Source organism: Solanum lycopersicum, chromosome 11 (genome assembly GCF_036512215.1).
Source record: "Solanum lycopersicum chromosome 11, SLM_r2.1".
Taxonomy (NCBI): Eukaryota; Viridiplantae; Streptophyta; class Magnoliopsida; order Solanales; family Solanaceae; genus Solanum; species Solanum lycopersicum.
This window is the reverse complement of record NC_090810.1, coordinates 6,640,379-6,661,465: the sequence shown is the minus strand read 5'-3', so window position 1 is coordinate 6,661,465 and position 21,087 is coordinate 6,640,379. Positions and strand designations below refer to the sequence as shown.

The window sequence follows — 21,087 nt, the reverse complement described above, 5'->3', positions numbered from 1 at the left end:
ATGTCAATTCTAAATCACAAGTTGAGAATATATCAACCCCTTTTTCATTTAATTTACAAAAGTTAATCTCTTTTCTATTTATTTTTACTAGAAGCCCTTTTCATTAAGTATCCCCCCCCCCCCCCCCCTCTCTCTCCCCCGCGTTTCTTGAACTCACTACATAGAAAACCTAAATGATGGGTAAAAAATGGAAGAATATTCTAATAGTGATCTTGAAGATTAAACATGTAATAATTAATACCTTGGGCTTAGAAAGAACCAAATTTAGTGTCATGCAAGTTTGTAAGTTTTGGGTGAACTTCAAACGATCATAACTTTTAGCACATGATGTTTTACGTGGATCATGAGGTATCAAATCAAAGGTCGTTGAGTCCTCTTTCCAACGCCACTGAATTTGCTAAATTCTGAGTTTGGATGAAGGAGATATGCCCATTTGAGTACAACCTCTCTAGATATAACTGTTTATCCATTTAAAGGAGGGATATTTTGGTATTTTCCTTACCCCGTTAAGCCCACACATTTTGACTCGCCCAAATAGAGATCTAAGCGGATTGATTTCAGTTTTTAATCTCTCAAAAAAAAATGTTTAAGCAAGTTAGGGAAAGCTCAAAAGGAAAAGGGGTCAAGAAGTTCTTCAAGGTTTTTGGGGAAATTGTCAACAACGTGGTTCTTTCAAGGTATGTGAGGTTTCTCATATTGATGGATATGTTCATCTTCACACCAAATATGTATTTCTTTCCGTAAATCATCCATGAAATAATTTGTATAGGTTCTTGATGAATTCTTAAGATTTTACTTCATTTTTTTTAATCAATGGTGTCATATTGGATTGTTATAATCAGGATTTTGCGAATGAATGTTGTTCTTGGGTTAAATTGAGTGAGATTTTTATGAATTCCGTTGGGCTTATCTCAACTTTCTAAATTAAACAATTTAAAAGCAAACTTTAAGCTTCCCAAAAGCTTTGTTGATAGATTATAAATCTTGAAACTATTTCGAAAACAAAATTTATAAATATGAAAAAGAAGTTCTTTTTTAAAATTCTAATATAATGTTAGAAATCCTCATGATCCAAAAATAATAAATAAATAGAGATACATAAGAAAAAATAAATATGAAAAGGGTTAATGATATTCTATTTTAGGCTGGAGATGCTCCTATTGAAGCAGAAGGAAGTTTAGTTGTTGATGAAGAAGTTTAGTTGTTGATGAAGAAAGGATGTTGACGATTGGAACATATCAAAAAAACAGGTCCAACGAAGCTGACTGACGAGTTTATAACACTGTTGTAGAGTTAAAGTTGCACTAGAATTAGACTACTTATATTAGGATTAGAATTATATTACGACTAGGATTAAATTACTATCAGAATTATAGTACAACTAGAGTTTAGATTTATTATTATTATAGTAATAATAGGTATTTTAGTAGGAACCTAAGTACTGTTAACTTATGACTCTACAATTCTCTCCTATATAAGGAGTATGTACTTAACATTATTTTTCCTCAATACAATCAATATATTCCTTGATTTCTCTAATCCTAAATGTGATATTTCTACATGGTATCAGAGCTTAAAAGCTTTCCGTTCTCAGAGTATTGATTAAAAAAAATCACATGTTGCAATGACCCCTTCTACCAAAACCATGTCAACCTCCTCACTTCACCAAATAATTGTCGCTTGCTCCACTAAACTTACTACCTCATAAAGAGGACACATATATCCCAATTGATTCATATCACAGAGAGTGAACCAAGTAAAAGTTGTTGTTCCACTGTACAAACTATTGGAAAGTTGTAGCTGCTAAGAAGGATGTAAAAGATAGTGACACTATTGATGATTGGAAAGAGAAAGATGTGTTTTTAAGAAGTTGAATCTCAAGCACCTTAACTGATGCTCAACTGCCAAGGAGATGTGGGAATGCTTGGAAGAAACTTATCTTCAAGTAACAAAAGCGATTAATTTTGCTAGAGGTGTAGGTAAGTCACCATATCCCACCCTTAATTAATTTGTTAATGCTCTTACAGGCTTTGATATAAGGGAAGAGGAAGAAAAAGTATCACAACAAAACCATTACATGGTAGTATCTGCCCAAAAAGGCTGGGGAAGAGGAAACAACAACAATAACATACCAAACCATTGACAGAACAAGTTTTTGTTGGATATTCAAAGTTTTTTTTGCTGGATATTCAAAAACAACATCATCAATATATCGAAGCATTGACAAAACAAGTTTTGCTGGGTATTCAAAGTTTTTTTTGTGCTGGATATTCAAAGCAAACAAGCTAGGAGTAACCGTTCATCTACTCACTAGCTTGAAGGGAAGTGTTGAAAAAGAAGGAAGTTGACGATTAGAACATATCAAAGGAACATGTCCAATGCATCTGACTGATGTTTCTGCAGCAAGTGTTGATGAAGAAAGGAAGCTGATGATTGGAACATGTCCAACAAATCTGACTGACGAATTTACAACACTACTGTAGAGTTAGAGTCGCACTAAGATTAGACTACTTATATTAGGATTAGAATTATATTACGACTAGGATTAGATTACTATCAGAATTATAGTACAACTAGGATTTAGATTATTTATAATTGCATTATTATTATTATTATTATAGTAATAATAGGTATTGTAGTAGGACTCGAAGTATAGTTAATTATGATTCTACAATTCTCCTCCTATATAAGGAGTATGTACTTAACATTGTTTTTCATTAATACATCAATACAATTAATACAATCCTTAATTTCTCTAATCCTAGATGTGAGATTTCCACATGAATTTCTAAGCCTAAACCTACTGATAATATTTTTATTGTAATTTGTATTCCAATTAATAATTTTACCAAACCAAAATGAAATGAAGTGTAGTAGTATCTCATAGTAATAAAGTTAATTTTACTTTACATTCCTTTGAGCAAAAGGGAATGTGGACATGTTGTCGATATAAATGGATTAGCTTTAATTTAAAAGGTTAGATTTTACAATATGTTTGCAAATAATAAAAAGAATAATTTTCTCTTCATGATGTGACTAGCTTTATAATACAACAAGATTTATGGAAATTTCTTTTTCATTTCCTTTTGTAAAAGAGAACGCGTATTTCATATATGTAAAAAGAAAATAAATCTTCAATTAGAAGATTTAAAAAATACGAAGTTGTTGTGGGCTAAATAAACCTATCTATCGAGAGAATTCAATTGTTACACATAGATTCAAGAAATTATTTTACTTATTTGTAACGATATAATACTGAATCGACGAGAAAATTCAATAAAAAACCCTTCATCGCATTTAGCTCGACCACTTACTTTAAAGCAGTGATGAAGTCATAATGTTGATTGCAGATTTAACAAAATTCAGTAGTTTAATTTGAACCTTATATTATGTTTTAAAAAATTATTTAATTCGTCCAAAATGTCCATTCAAAACGCAGAAACAAAAATTAATTCTGACTATGCTTCAAAAAATTAGTCATTGTTTATATTACGATGTAAGGAAAATAAAAGATTAATGATAAGCTTATATATGTTTGATAAATCAATTTAAGATCATTGAGGGCCATTTGGACATGAATTATTTTTCCTATTTATTTATTTAAAAGAAATAATCAAGACAATGTTTGATTATAGGTTGAAACTGAACTTTAAAAAGAAAAATGAATTTGAAATGAATTTTAAGTTTGACAAAGTGATATTGAGTAGTTTCAAATGATATTTTTTCACTTAAAAAACTCACACTTTTGATCAGGTTAATTAATGTAGGTTTAAATACCTTTATTAAACCTTTTTTTTTTTTTGAATATTATGTAATCGAACGCCTAACGCCTATTAGGTAAAATAATTAAGAGAAACTTACATAAATATATTATAAATAAAAAATATTTATCATATTTAGTAATGATATTTTTTTCACTTGAGCACTTTTAATATATTTATAATACAGTTTTAATACATATTATAAGGAACATTTATTATTCACATATAATATAAGTTTTATTGATAGATAATACATTTATCACACATTTTAACGCAAAAAATAGAATATGTCAATTTCTTACCAAACAAATATAGTACATTATCAAAAATAGTTATAATACATATATATTACATACTTGATTCACTTTTAATACATATAACAGATCTAACATAATATTGTTATAAATAGTAATAAATAAAAAATATCACTAAAATTAATAATTATTTATTAAAGACACTCATCTAAATAATTTTTTCGAAAATTAATCAAGGAATAGAGGAATAATAAAATAGGCAATCATGTAGACTCCGAAATTATAAATATGAAAACTTACGTCATTGGTAAGTTTGGAAGTACAAACACAATTTTAATGAAGATAATTTGGAATTGTATATAAGATTTTTCGAATAATAATTAAGAATAAAAAAATGGTGTTTGGGAAGTCAAGTCAAAAGTTACACACTTCATATTATTATTATATGAAAGATTCTCTAAATTGATATTATCAATTTATAGCTTAGACAAAATAGTGATTGTCAACTTATAATTAAATAGTCTCTTATGCTTTGGTATATTCTCCACAATTGATGTAATTGGTTTGTCTGGCAAACAAGCTGTAGGTATCTTTTAAGCTAAAAAAATAAATAAAAGGAATACATATATCATTAATATTGTTATTATTATATATGTTGTAACTTGTAAGTACTATTGGTGGTACATTAGTAATACATTTTGTTTCATATCCCTTCATTACTCTCAAATAATTGGCACTCAAAGATTATTAAGACAAAACTTTCAAAGAATTGGTACACAAGAATAGTTGCTAAAACTTTAATCCAACAAAATTAAGATAAATCGTTCGAAAGTAGTAAAAATGTAATGATCTAGTAGATTATTTTTGAAAAGTTGTCAAACTTTACCGTTTTGCTTCTCAAGATATCGACTTTTAGTCTGTTTGATTCAATTTTGAAAATTAGTTTTGAACTTTGGGTTTTAAGTTAAAAATTTGGTAAGACTTGAGTTTAAAAGGCTAATAATATTTAAAGAATAGTTTTTGGTGTCTTTTGAAGTTTTGGGAGCAAATGAAATTTCATCGGTTCCATCCGTCTCGAAATAGGGAATCTCACCCGTGTGAGTTGTTTGTTTAGATTTGGATTCCTTCTGAGGATTTGAGGTCCTAAGTAGTGAAATTTTGAAAATTCAGCCTTTGGGCGGACTTTGATCAACATTGGGGATTCGGATGATCGAATTAGAATTTAGAGAATTATGTTGAGTTTGGGGGATAATTTTAGACCTAGGTAACGTCCTTAAAGGTCTAGATGTGTTTTAGTCATTTTAGGTGTAGAGTTAGTTTCTTGTGATTTCCACATATGTCGGGTCAAAGAGACCTATGATCTGTGTATCAACGGTAAATTGCGTTCGGGACTTCGAGGGTAATTGATTTGCATAAGTGTTTGTATATAAGGAGTTTCGAACAAATTTTGAGGGTCTTTTCAATATTTTGGGAGTTGGCTTGTTTTTTTGGTACCAGAGTGCTTCGCTTTCGCGATCACGAGGATCGTAGAAGTGAGACCCTGTTCGTGAAAGTGAAAGACAGTTAGGCGAGGTTCGCTTAAGCGAACCATTGGTTGTAAAATCGCGATGTTCACGAAATCCAAGGTCCCCACTTTCATGGGGTTCACTTTTGAGCTTGGGAAATCCTTCGAGGCAATTTTTGAAGTGATTTTTGTGCTAAATTATCTGGGTAAGCTTTTATGATTCTAAAACTTTATTTTCCTTTTATTATTTATGGATATTAACATCAAAAATGGGATTTTGATTGGTTAATAACAAGGTTTTTCAAAAATTCAAGTTCTAAACTTGAATGGCATTGTGAACTGATTTTGAGTTTTTTTTTGAAATGATTTAAATATTAAATTTTGACTTCAAACCTTCTTTATTAAATTGGATTTTTAGTTGATCGACCCATATTTCAAAGTATTTGAAGTGGGTATTGTTGTTTACAACGATTTATTGTGAATAGATTTATATAAATTGTGTGGCTTTGGACGTTGGTTGGTAGGGGAAGACTCATTGGGTTACTAATAATTGATTGAAATAAGACAAGTGATCTCCTAATTCTTGTAATCTAGTAGGATTCGTGAATTCCCTTCATTGTTTGTGTGTCGGGAAGAATGAGAATGATGTGAGAGATTTATTTTTCCACTTGATTAAGCTCAAGAATAAAATGGATTAAATTAAAAGTTAGGTGTCGATCATAATGCTTGTGAATTTCTTTGTGATGGCCCTTATATGATTGATTGATGAAATGCTTGATAGCATGAATGTGGACTTGATTGCATACATTGTTGTCATCTCTTCTGTGTGGTGTGATATTACTTGTGTGCATTGATTGTTAAACTACATGATGAGACATGTGAAGGTCATGATGTTGAGGTCATTTTTAACAAGTGTTATTATGTCGAGGTCATTTTTGGTAGGTATTTGTGATGTCGAGGTCATTTTCGACAAGTGTTATGGTACTCAGGTCATTTTCGGCAATTATTTTTTCAAATTACAAAAATTCCTTTAATTTGCCAGAATCGAATACATCTCAAAACGTCTCAATACATCGCGTTCGGTTTCGGATACATCCCTTGACATTCTGATAAATCGCATCTCAATTTTAAAAACATCACTCAATATTTCGATACATCATGTACCTCCCGATATATCGCGTCTCTATTTCAGATACCGCAGTCAATGTCTTGATATGTCATATACGTCCCGATACATAGTGTAAAGTGATGTATCCAGAAATGGGAGAGACTAAGAATTTTTATAATTTTTTCAAATGATGGGGAAAAAAATTAAAAAAATAAGTTTGTATATAAATAATTTTTCCTTTCGAGATAAAAGGTGACTTAGCTTTAATTAATTATAAAGAATGACAACTCAAACTTGATTAACGTTCATAAAGTGGTTAGTTGCACATTTGTTCTCCTTAAGTTATGTCCATCTAAATTCCAAAGTTAGTTATATACTTGGGCTTCATTTTGAATTATACTCATTTACCAAAAGAGTATTAAATGTTATATTTAGAAGCATTACAATATGTTAAATGTTATATTGCAATGCTTCTATATCTCAATAAACAATAATCAAGCATTTAGTTTATCAAATCAGTAGCAAAGGCTTGCAATATACTATAATATTCACATGATATACATGATATAATAATATGATATAGTAGAAAATTGATTTATTCCTTCATTAAAATAACACTCAGTAATCTATGATAAACAATCCATTCTTTCATGAAAAAAGCATATAGTTTTCTATGATATCAACTTAGGTATATGATATATTGCCATGTATGTCATTTATGGGTTCATTTGGATCGATTATAGGTCAAAATCGAAATAAAAATAAAAATAACATATTTGGTATCAAATGATTCATTCGAAAGGGAAAAGAAGCCAACAATTCATTAAAAATAAAAGAATCGTATTAATGCCACTTTAGATTTTAATTATAATTCTTATATCAGAACTTCAATTGTATTTAACTTTATAGTATCAATTAGTCTCACAAAACATCATTCATCTTGAGCAAATAACACCTTTGTCTTCGTATTTGCTACCTTGTTTTATCAATAATTAGTTAATCCAATATGTATAAAAACGTTGTCCATTTTGCTAACTCTTTATTTCGGCCTTTTTTTGTTTTCTTATATAAATTTTAATGAAAACATATATATAATAAATAAAGGTTTTAATATAAAATAATATATTGTTTATAAATAATTATAAAAAATTGTATAATTTATCTATTCACGTCAGTTATTCTTTCATTTTCTTGAACCAAATCAAAATTCAACTAGATATTATCAATTTTAATATAAAATAGAATCAAACTAAACCAAATAAAAATTGATTTATAAAAATCGATTAGTCTTTACCTATCCTACCTTATATAAGATATTCATATTTTCTCTTAATTGTATCATTTTGTTTGTGTAATAATAACTTCATTATTTCTTAATTATTTTATTGTAACGACTCTTTTGGTCGTTTCGAGTGCTAAAGCCTTGTGTTTCATAAAATATTTTTCAATGGGTTCTAATTGGGTTTGGACTATTCATAATTATAACTATAAAATTAATGGGGTAGTTTTACTAATTTATTTAGTTAGTGGTTAAGAAAATAATATTATAATTAATAGTGGATCACTTTCACACTTTTATAATTATCTTATATAATAATTAAGAGTAGATTTTTAAAAAAAGGGAAACAAGAGTTAGGCGAGAAACCCTACCTACAATATTTGAAAGCGTTGTTCCTTCAGATTGAAAACGTTCAGAGGCATTAAGGAAAGGAAAGGCATTGAAGAAGTAGTTTTCTTGACTTCGATTCTTCGGTGGAGGTAGGTTATGGTTTATTTCTATTTGATAGATAAACTCTAAATAACGATTGATATGTATTGAGTGATATTGTAGAGTCTACTACGTACTTGATTGTGTGGTTGTATGTTTTGGATTGTGTGGTTTGTGGTTGGCCTAAAATTATGAGATTGTTGAATTTCAAATCTTGAACCCTCTCTAGTAAAATGACGCCTTGAATAAAGAAGGCTTGATGAAATAAAATATTGAGATAATTGGATCGGAGTGTCACGTTCCGACACGATATTATTGGATCGGAATGTCACGTTTCGACACGGTATTATGGGATCGGAGTGTCACGTTCCGACACAATAACATTAAATGCAAGAAATCTTGAAGTAACTTAATATACACTTCATATACTTAACTTAATATACATATTGATTTCTATTTTGAGTTGGCCGATGATACCTACTCAGTACGTGTTCCTTGTACTAACCCATACTTGTATTTTTCCTCTTTGTTCTTTTGTGGAGTGCAGCAAGTGTACCATCGACTTCGACTCGCCCTCAGCTCTAGTCCGTCTCCAACACATCAGAGTTCAGGGTGAGCTATTATTTCTAGCTCGTGCTGGATTCTCTCATTCACGTCTTGACGTCTTTGAATTTCGGACATGGATCGTCTTTTTACTTATTTTGGTTTCTTAAATACTCTTAGACTTGGTAGTTTGAGGATAGATGTTCTTGATGTGATGACTTCCAGATTTTGGAGATGATAAGTATTAAACTTTTAGAAACTTATTTAAATTGGTTGCTTAGTATCTTTTGGAGCTTTCGCATTATTTATATTATTATAGTTGCACTGTTGGTACATGTTGGGGTTTAGATGTGTTGGTTCGCGCACCTAAGGAGGTAAGTATGGGTGCCACTCACGAATCATTTTGGGTCGTGACAAACTTGGTATCAGAGCATTAGGTTTGTTGGTCTCATCACACAATGACAAGTCTAGTAGAGTCTTGAGGAACGGTATGGGGACGCCTTTACTTTTCTTCGAGAGGCTATAGGACTTTAGGAAAACTCCATTCTTTCTTTCTTTCATGCTATTACTTGGATCCAATTGGTATCTAGGTGATACAAATTGGTATCTGACATCCTCACTCTATTTCGCATATGGTTAGAACTAGAGTAACAACTGTGCCAACACCAACACCGGCAAGACAAGGTGCGTCTGAGCCAACCATTGGGGCTGTAACTCGAGGAGGAGCAGTGGCAAGAGACCGTGGTAGAGGTCGCAGGAGAAATCCCACTAGAGGCAGAGAACAAACACCTGGTCCAGCTAGGAATAGAGCAGTGACTCCTCTACCGACTGTTGAGGTAGTGAGAGAGGGTGAGGAAGGGGAAAATGAGCAGGTTCAGGATAAGGAAGTACCACCTCAGCCTACCCCAGAGATGATTAATCAGGTTATTACTTATCTTAGCGGGTTATCTGATCAGGGCCAGACACCTCTAGTGTTTTCTGCACCAGTACCTCAGGTTCAGGGAGTACAACATGCAACTGCTATGGCTCCCCGCATGGATGCATCATTGGAAGTAGGCACGTTTTCTCAATTGACTACAGGGTCTATAATGACAAGTGACCAGCATGAACTTTTCATTAAGTTCTTAAAGTTGAAACCTCCAGTTTTCAAGGGTGCTGAATCTGAAGATGCCTATGATTTTCTGGTTGATTGTCATGAGCTGCTACATAAGATGGACATAGTAGAACGATTCGGTGTTGAGTTTTTGACCTATCAGTTTCAGGGGATGCCAAAATGTGGTGGCGGTCGTATGTTGAGTATCAACCAGCACAGGCACCACCTATGACTTGGGCATCATTTTCTAGCTTATTTATGGAGAAGTATACCCCGGACTTTGAGGGATAGGAGGAGAGATGAGTTCCTGAGCCTAGAGCAATTAAGGATGTTTGTTGTTGCTTATGAGGCTAAATTTCGTGCACTATCCAGGTATGCCACTCAGCTTTGCTTCAGTCCACAAGAGCGGATTCGTCGCTTTGTGAAAGGATTGAGGTCAGATTTGCAGATTCCAGCCTTACAGGTACTGCTGCAGTAAAATCCTTTCAGGAAGTGGTTGATTTTGTGATAGAGGTAGAGGGGGTGAAGCCATACGACTTTACCACAGCATTGACATTTAAGAAGTTTCGTAAGGGAGGTGAGTTTAGTGGTTCTTACTCCAGAGGGCAGAGTTCAGGAGGTTATCCAGCCCGTCATATTCAGTCTTCATTGCAGGCTTCAGCTGGGGGTCCGTCGCAGACCAGTCAGCCTTTTTCTGAGTTTGGAGGTTATCTCCAGACTTCGTCATTTTCACAGAGACCTATACTTGACTCCAGGAATTGTTATGGATATGGAGAGGCTAGACATATTAGGAAATATTGTCCAAAATAGAGTTACAGACCCCCAGTAGTTAGAGGTAGAGGTGGTCATGGTAGAGGCCGCTATACTGGAGGACGTGGTGGCCAAGGTAATGGTGGTCACCAATTCAGTCGGGGTGGCGGGCAAGTTGGAACTACTGCAGCGCAGCTTGGTAGGGGCAATGGACAGACAGGTGATAGGGCCATATCTGAATCTCTTTGTTATTGTATTTATTGATGATATACTAATATACTCAAAGAGCAGAAAAGAACATGAGGAGCATTTGAGAGTAGTATTGGAGTTGTTGAGGGAGAAAAGGCTTTTATGCCAAATTCTCCAAGTGTGAGTTTTGGCTAGATTCAGTGTCCTTCTTGGGGCACGTGGTTTCTAAGGATAGAGTGATGGTGGATCCTTCTAGGATTGAAGCAGTGAAAAATTGGGTAAGACCTACTAATGTTTCAGAGGTAAGGAGCTTTGTTGGTTTAGCTAGCTACTACCGTCGATTCGTCAAGGGATTTTCTTTTATTGCTTCCAGTTGACAAATTTGACTAAGCAGAATGTTCCATTTGTATGGTCGAACGAATGTGAAGAAAGCTTCCAGAAACTTAAGACCTTGTTGACTACTGCACCAATTCTTACCTTGCCAGTGGAAGGTAAGAATTTTATTGTTTATTGTGATGCATCTTATTCTGGTTTGGGTGAAGTGCTAATGCAGGAGAGGAATGTAATTGCTTATGCTTCGAGGCAATTGAAAGTGCATGAACGTAACTATTTGACCCATGATCTGGAGTTGACTGCAGTTGTATTTGCATTAAGGCAATAGAGACATTATCTATATGGGGTCAAGTGTGAAGTTTATACAGATCATCGTAGTTTACAATATGTCTTTACTCAGAAAGATTTAAATTTGAGGCAGAGGAGGTGGATGGAACTATTGAAAGACTATGATATTACTATTTTATATCACCTAGGAAAAGTTAATGTTGTGGCAGATGCTTTAAGTAGAAAAGCAGGGAGCATGGGTAGTTTAGCCCACTTACAAGTTTCTAGACGCCCATTGGCTAGAGAGGTTCAGATTCTGGCTAATGACTTTATGAGGCTGGAAGTACTGGAGAAAGGAGGATTTTTGGCCTGTGTGGAGGCAAAATCTTCATTTCTTGACAAGATAAAGGGAAAATAGTTTGCTGATGAGAAGCTGAGCCGAATTTGAGATATGGTATTGGAGGAGAGGCTAAAGAGGCAGTAATTGATGAAGAAGGCGTCTTGAGGATTAAGGTAAGAGTATGTGTGCCCCGTGTAGATGATTTGATTCACATTATTCTTACAGAGACTCATAGTTCGAGGTATTCTATACATCCTGGTGCAACCAAGATGTATCGTGATCTAAGGCAACATTATTGGTGGAGTAGAATGAAGCGGGACATTGTTGATTTTGTTGCCCAATGCCCAAATTGTCAGCAGGTAAAGTATGAACATTAGAGGCCTGGAGGTACACTTTTGAGAATGCTCTTTCCTGAATGGAAGTGGGAAAGAATTGCAATGGATTTTGTAGTTGGTCTTCCAAAGACATTGGGTAAGTTTGATTCTATTTGGGTAATTGTTGACGGGTTAACTAAGTCTGCTCACTTTATTCAGGTCAAGATGACTTACAATGCAGAGAAGTTAGCCAAGCTCTATATATCGGAGATTGTTCGATTGCATGGAGTTCCACTTTCCATCATATCAGATAGAGGTACGCAATTTACTTCTAAATTTTGGAGGACCCTACATGTTGAATTAGGTACTACATTGGATCTTAGTACTGCATTCCACCCTCAGAACGATGGGCAGTCAGAGCGAACAATTCAAGTGTTGGAGGATATGCTTCGTGCGTGTGTGATAGATTTTGGTGGTCATTGGGATAAATTCTTACCCTTAGCAGAGTTTTCGTACAACAATAGCTATCATTCGAGTATTGATATGGCCCCATTTGAGGCATTGTATGGGAGGAGATGTAGGTCCCCCATTGGTTGGTTTGATTCATTTGAGGTTAGACCTTGGGGTACTGATCTTTTGAGGGAATCACTAAAGAAAGTGAAATTTATTCAAGAAAAGATTTTAGCAGCTCAGAGTAGGCAGAAGTAATATGCAAATCGAAAGGTTAGAGACTTGGATTTTATGGAGGGTGAGCAAGTCTTGCTGAAGGTTTCACCTATGAAAGGTGTGATGCGGTTTGGTAAGCGGGGTAAGCTTATTCCGAGGTATATTGGACCATTTGAAGTACTTAAGTGCGTGGGGGAGGTGGCCTATGAATTAGCCTTGCCTCCAGGACTGTCAGGAGTGCACCCAGTATTTCATGTGTTTATGCTGAAAAAATACCATGGTGATGGAAACTACATTATTCGTTGGGATTCAGTTCTTCTTGATGAGAATCTTTCTTATGAGGAGGAGCCTGTTGCTATTCTAGATAGGGAGGTCCGCAAGTTGAGATCAAAGGAGATTGCATCTATCAAGGTTCAGTGGAAGAATCGGCCAGTTAAAGAGTCCACTTGGGAGAGTGAGGTTGATATGCAAGAAAGATATCCACATCTTTTTACGGATTCAGGTACTCTTTCTCGCCCCCGCCTTTCTTTTTTATCGTTCGAGGACGAATAATGGGTAAATTGGTATCTATTGTAACGACTCTTTTGGTCGTTTCGAGTGCTAAAGCCTTGTGTTACATAAAATATTTTTCAATGAGTTCTAATTGGGTTTGGACTATTCATAATTATAACTATGAAATTAATGGGTAGTTTTACTAATTTATTTAGTTAGTGGTTAAGAAAATAATATTATAATTAATAGTGGATCACTTTCACACTTTTATAATTATCTTATATAATAATTAAGAGTAGATTTAAAAAAAAAAAAAGAAACAAGAGTTAGGCGAGAAACCCTACCTGCAATATTTAAAAGCGTTGTTCCTTCAGATTGAAAACGTTCAGAGGCATTAAGGAAAGGAAAGGCATTGAAGAAGTAGTTTTTCTGACTTCGATTCTTCCGTGGAGGTAGGTTATGGTTTATTTCTATTTGATAGATAAACTCTAAATAGCGATTGTTATGTATTGAGTGATACTGTAGAGTCTACTACGTACTTGATTGTGTGGTTGTATGTTTTGAATTGTGCGGTTTGTGGTTGACCTAAAATTATGAGATTGTTGAATTTCAAATCTTAAACCCTCTCTAGTAAAATGACGCCTTGAATAAAGAAGGCTTGGTGAAATAAAATATTGAGATAATTGGATCGGAGTGTCACGTTCCGACACGGTATTATTGGATCGGAGTGTCACGTTCCGACATGGTATTATGGGATCGGAGTGTCACGTTCCGACACAATAACATTAAATGCAAGAAATCTTGAAGTAACTTAATATACTTAATCTCAAAGAACCCATTTTCCAAATGAGTATGGTGTGGAGGCATGAGTTCTCATAGGTGTGCTTGATATTGTGATTGATGGTGTACCTAGTATGGTGTTGTTGTCAATGGTTCATGTGTTTGTTGTTTGCCACCCGTTAAGTATTGTAGTTGATTTTATACTATTGTTTTATACATATTGATTTCTATTTTGAGTTGGCCGATGATACCTACTCAGTACGTGTTCCTTGTACTAACCCCTACTTGTATTTTTCCTCTTTGTTCTTTTGTTCTTTTGTGGAGTGCAGCAAGTGTACCATCGACTTCGACTCGCCCTCAGCTCTAGTCCGTCTCCAACACATCAGAGTTCAGGGTGAGCTATTATTTCTAGCTCGTGCTGGATTCTCTCATTCACGTCTTGACGTCTTTAAATTTCGGACATGGATCGTCTTTTTACTTATTTTTGTTTCTTAAATACTCTTAGACTTGGTAGTTTGAGGATAGATGTTCTTGATGTGATGACTTCCAGATTTTGGGGATGATAAGTATTAAACTTTTAGAAACCTATTTAAATTGGTTGCTTAGTATCTTTTGGAGCTTCCGCATTATTTATATTATTATAGTTGCACTGTTGGTACATGTTGGGGTTTAGATGTGTTGGTTCGCGCACCTAAGGAGGTAAGTATGGGTGCCACTCACGAATCATTTTGGGTCGTGACATTAGTCTTTACCTATCCTACCTTATATAAGATAGTCATATTTTCTCTTAATTTTATCATTTTGTTTGTGTAATAATAACTTCAGTATTTCTTAATTATTTCATTGAACCGACATGCAATAGCTTTCTTGTGGATTATTCATATACTGAGTGTTTAATTTGTGTCTCAAAAAAATTATTAAACTGAACCAAATCAACAATAACAAAACTGATGATTATCTTTTTCATTTGATCTGATTTGATTTTAGAAATTTTGAAAAAATGATTAGATTAATTATATTTTAATTTTAACTAATAATAGATTCAAATCAAACAACAAATGCCCCTAATCATATTATACAGAAACTTGCCTCCAATTAAAAATACATATATATAGTCAAAAGAAATAAAATCCTCACACAGCCAAACTTTAATTCTTAAAAAAGTTTTGAGAAATAAAGTAAATAAAACAATTTTGACAGTCACATGACATTTGGAACCAACTAAAAGCAGCAGCAGCAGCACTCTTCCAAAATACAGCAACAGCAAAGAGCAGCCAAACTGAAACAACCAATCAAATTTTGTTGATAACCAATACAAACAATCATGTATAAATAATATAAAATATTTTTTAATTAAAATGGATTTAGATAAATCGCTATCAGAAGGTTGGTTCCGTTTCTGGCTCGACCTCAAGACATTTAGTTAAGGAAAAATAATTTTATTCGCTACACCATATTCATTGGTAATATATTTATATCACACATATTGGATGTTGATATTTCACATTAAATTTGTGATAGTACATCCATAATTTGGTTTTTACAATTATTGTATGAGATCTCTTAGAATCACTTTGTATTTTATTGTCTTTACTGATTTTTGAATGTAAAATCTCCGAGGTATGTTGTCATTCTTGTAGTAACAAATATATAATTATGAAGATAAAAGAACTTAAACAGTTGACCTAGAGGACTCATACAATACTTTAATCACTAGACTAATCTTTCAGCTTGTATAAAAAGATATGTATACATAATTAAAATTAATCTCTATATGAAATGTAATTCTTCGATGAAGCGGTGATACCGCTTGGGTAAGGGTGGATCTGCCCCTATATACATGTCTTAATTTAAAATTACAAAATTCGAAATAATCATTTTATTTCTTAAACTCCATGTTTAATCAACTTCAAAAAATAACTCATAAAAAAAAATAATATAAATCATATTAAAGAATTCATTCACCTCTAAAACCATCAACGTGCAACTCTTCAAACACAAGCCTAAAGATGGACATACGCTGTACACTTTTATAGCCCAACATCAAAAACAAGATCCACAATATATCTTACTTTAATATCTAATTGGACTTAACTCAAATTAAAAATTAACTTTAATTATTAAAAAAACCAAAATTATTCGAACCATATTAAAGTGACTCCGATCATCATTTTAATTAGTGATGTGAAATTCTTGACGCTAAGGATTATAATAGCACTTCAATTTTGATCCAACTGAATTTAAGTAGATAATATTTAACTGTATAATAAAAATCTTGGCAGCAGCCAAAGTCAACTGAATCGAAAGATTAGTTGGAGATCAAATTAAATTCTCATATACCTAGAATAAGGTATTACATATATATCAATAATATATTGCATATCATACACCCTCTATTATATGGCCCTATTTACTAAGTCAGTTTTTTAACAAATAATTTTTAAATTTAGAAATTTTCAAATTTTCTATTTTACTCTAAACAATATTCTTATAAAAATTTAAATAGGTAAAAACTTACCGACACTCGATTTTTACATCAAATTCAAGAAATAGTACATGACATCTTGGGATATACTAATTATATCCTAAATCATAATATTCATTCTCATCTTAATTTATAGATTAATCCGAGTATTATCGATATATACTAAATTTTACCATATTCTAAGGGTAATTTTGATAGATCTAAAAACAATTCTTCTCTTAATTAATTAAATTTCATATTCGCTCAAACATGTGTATGTAAAATAAAATGAATATCAATAATATACGAGCGGGGGGAGTTGACATACCAGCCTCTAAGAAATGATAGACAACCACTATGGTGGTGATGGTGGTGGTGATGATCATCGTGGTGGTGGTGGTAAATATGTTGAGGAGGTGGTGGTGGTGGTGGACAACATTGATCGTTATTGAAATAACCTTGATAATTAGGTGGTCCTGGTGGCGGAGGGTAGTACCCTCCGCCTGGTGGTGGTGGTGGTGCACCATACCCTATAACAATCAATCATCAACATTAATTTGGATGGGAAGACAAAATCATAGTAGTAATTGATCATCTAAATCTTAGCTTAAAATTATTTAATATACAAAGAAATGAAAGGAATTAATTTACCTGGTGGAGGATATGAAGTCATTGGTAGAGAAATTAAGGTGTAGATCTAGCAAAAAAAAGTAAAAATGTATAGATGATATGATAAGGTAGGGGGGAAAGCCTAAAGAGTCAACTGTTCTTAGAAGGGCAAGAAAGTCTTATTAAAAATATTCATTAACATCCCATCTACTTTTCTGATAGTTTGGTACAAAAATTAATAACGTAAAAATTAGTAACACATAAATTAATAATATAAGAATTAGTATGCAAGGTAATAATGCAAGATTCATTTATATTTAAATATAAATATTTGATTCTATATTAAAAAATGCTAATTATACTCTTGTATTATTGTGTAATGGATCAAGATAGATAATTATTAGAAGACATTATTTTTTTTATGACCTTCTATTAGTTAGGTGAAGAACAATTTCGTTATTATTTTTTCACTTGAATTATTGGAAGATAAATAATTGGCATATTAATAAATTGCAATTAAAAATGTCAAATTTCAATTTGAAAAGGATAAATGATCTACTTGTAAAATCGAAAAGACGTTAAACAATAGTAAAATTGAGTAAATCATTTATTTTTAATTAGTAAATGTTAAAAAACTCACATTTTAAATATTGTATTTATTTGTAATGGATTTATTTATAAGAAACAACTCTTCTAAATAATTTATAATAAGTTATTTAAATAAATTTACTAGTACAAATATAAAATATAAAATCAAGAAAATAAATAAAAGGATTAGAATGATTAGAGAGATATTTTTGTCTTTGCATAAACTTATTTCATGGTATTAAATCTTATGTATTACTAAAGCCTCCAAATGGAAGGTATTGATAATACCTCTAATACCATAGATTAATTATACATAGGTTCAAATTTTTACCAAACATAATACTAAATAATACAATATATAATACATGAATTATTTCTCCTAATGTTTTCACCAAACGACTCCTAACATTGGTAATACTCGTACTCCCACTATCCTTGACACATTTCGTATTTCGAGATTTAAACTAATCTATTTTTAACATCATTTTTTTATATTTTTAAATATTTTAAATAGTCAATTATTGTGACTTATAGTACTTTCTACTTAGTTTACAAATAGACAAATTTTATTTAGAAAAAAATAAAAATTTCATACGCAAACACCTGATCAGACTTAAATTATTTAACTCTCAAAAAAATGAAACATGTCATATAAATTGAGAAAGAGTATCTACATTGTTTGTATTAATTAAGGTGAAATTACTTTTTATATAGTGTTTGATTGGATAAATCGTAAATAACATAATCTTTAATTATTATATTTCTTATAAAAATATCATCCACGAAATCATTGGAAATGAAATGAATTTATGTTTAGGGACAACTCTGTCTTCAAATATGCTAATGAGGTATTAAAACCCCTTGCAATATTTATACCATGATTTTCCATTTATTAATTGGGAAAAAGCATAGATTCTCTTTTGAGTTTGTTTTGAAAAGTTAATTATACGTTTAAATTATTACAGTAATATATTATATATTTATACTATTTAAAAGTAAATTTATTACCACCTTGATATTTGTAATATCATTCTCATATTATGTGGTGTATTACGCTAGCTTGCTACATCAACGTAATATTATAAATTGTATTTTTTTAATTTTTTTTTTATTAATTAACTTTTATTTTGTTAACTATATTTTTCTCTAATTAATCCCTAATTATATTTTAATTTTCTAATTATTATATCTTTTTCATCACTAAATTTCACCCACTCAATTCTCATTTTATCAAAAAAATCATATTTGACCACTTTCGCTATCGATTTTGTTCTATCACCTTCAATTCTGCTTCTTCTTTGTCATCCAACATCAAATATCACCACTATCATTATTAATATCAATTTTTTCTTCTTCAATTACCTCGTTTAATTTTTATCATCCATCACCACCAAACTCATAAAGTTTCTATCACAGTAAAACTCAAAAATTGATTAACAATCAATTTATTTTTTTATAAAGTAAAAAAAAAATGAAAACAATCAATCGAAATTTTTCTAGATAAATTACAATTATTCACGAATAAACCTACTTGTGATTAAAAAAATAATTGTGCTTTAAGATTGTGATAAAATAAATTTAAAAGTGTGATGAAAACAAAGAATATGGAAAGAGGACAATGAATGGGGTGTGAAGAAGAAAAGGGGTGAGCCATGGGATTCGTTGAAAAAGAGAATTAAACTTTATTTTTTTTAACTTCAAGCTGATATGTCTATTTTTATTTTATTTTTATTTTTTTTAATCATGTCATTTTTAGGGCTAAGATAAATTACTTTTTAAGTAATATATGTGAGTAATATGTTACTATAAAAGGTGAAACGTATAACAAGTTTTTCGAAATAAACTTTTAAAAAAATCTATGCCTCACTGCTTAATTAATTATATATAATATTAATGCACGAAAAATTTTCAAATCTTATTAAAAAAGAATATTAAATACACATGGATCACATGAGCTACATAGAAGTTGACCTGTCAAAATACAACCAATTAAAGCTATCGCTAAAGGCGGAGAAAACTAAATAATAAGCCTACAAATACATTAGTTAACTCACAAATTTATATTTTATTAAAATCAACTCATATTTATATCTACTAATTAATTATTTTATATATAAATAAAATTAATAATCACATAATTACTTTTAAAAAATTTATTATTTTCATCAATATAAAATTAATTATTATTTAAATTTGATGAATATAAATGATTAAGTAAGAATTGATTTGGTAAATATATATAAGAATGCAGGGAGTAAAATTTTTTTTCATTTTTTTCATAATACTGAAAAAAAATCTCTTTTGGCTACATATGAAAATGTTTAAAGCAATTTAATATGAAAAAAATGACAAAATTGGTAATACATGTTTGATAATCACTATTTTCAATAGGTTTGATTTTAAGACGAAATTAATGCACTGAACATGTGCAATTGTACAAAAGTGAAACAAAGCATGAATCATATGATATTGACATGCAAGTAAAAATCGTCATAACTTGTACAAATTTACTTAATTATTTGCGAAATTATGAGATGAGTAATGAAATATTTATGGTATATGAGCATGAAAATACAGTTGGGAATGATGACCAACAAATGACTCAAAGTAACAATGTTGGTCCGTCTTCTTGATCATATGATCTAGAAATGCAAATTCAACGTAGATGATTTTTTGTACTATGTGGGAGGATAATATTAAAGACTAGTATACACTGCAATTTATGTTTTTTTTTTATTAAATTAAAGTTAGATGAAACAATTACATAATTTGCAAAATTTATCATGCGATTTTATAATTTTTGTTTATTTGATAAAATTAAATAAACAATTGATGTTATTTTAATAATTTTACAACTTATTAGATTCTTATGTTTATGAGAAAATATATAACACAAAAATTTTATATTGCACGCTCAAACAAAATTTTAACTTCATCTCATGATTGCATGTTATAATATCATATCATGATTCTATATCACATGACCGAACATGCCCTTAGATGTAACTGATTTTTACACTATTACGCTATATTTATTTGTTCTAGCAATCATTAATATATTTTATTTTTTGGATTTCGAATTCCACGTTTAAAAGACTAATTTATTACTTATTTATAAAAAATAATTTACTAGTGGTAATACTTAAAAACTCAATAGAAAAATCACTAGAGTTTCTGTTTGGTGAATCTATTTTTTAGATTAATTTTAATTGCTGAAATTGTTTTTATGAAAATTCGATAAAGTTACTTTATCACGTTGCAACGATCCTCTAAAGAAAAATTATACGGATAAGTAAATGTAAACAAGTTAATTAGTTAATATAA

The 21,087-nt window shown here is 31.3% G+C and overlaps 2 long non-coding RNA genes across 2 annotated transcripts; one reads left to right on the top strand and one right to left on the bottom strand.

Moving 5' to 3' along the window:
* The first annotated feature begins 538 nt into the window (after window positions 1–538).
* LOC112940344 (uncharacterized) lies at window positions 539–1,539 on the top strand. The gene is made up of 2 exons (XR_003244345.2): window positions 539–677; window positions 1,145–1,539. It is a non-coding gene; the product is annotated as an uncharacterized lncRNA (long non-coding RNA).
* A 13,610-nt stretch (window positions 1,540–15,149) lies between these two features.
* Window positions 15,150–17,420, bottom strand: LOC101250855 (uncharacterized). Its single transcript, XR_011212299.1, has 3 exons — window positions 17,218–17,420; window positions 16,895–17,096; window positions 15,150–15,381 (listed from the first exon to the last, which is right to left on the bottom strand). It is a non-coding gene; the product is annotated as an uncharacterized lncRNA (long non-coding RNA).
* Between the last annotated feature and the right edge of the window lie 3,667 nt (window positions 17,421–21,087).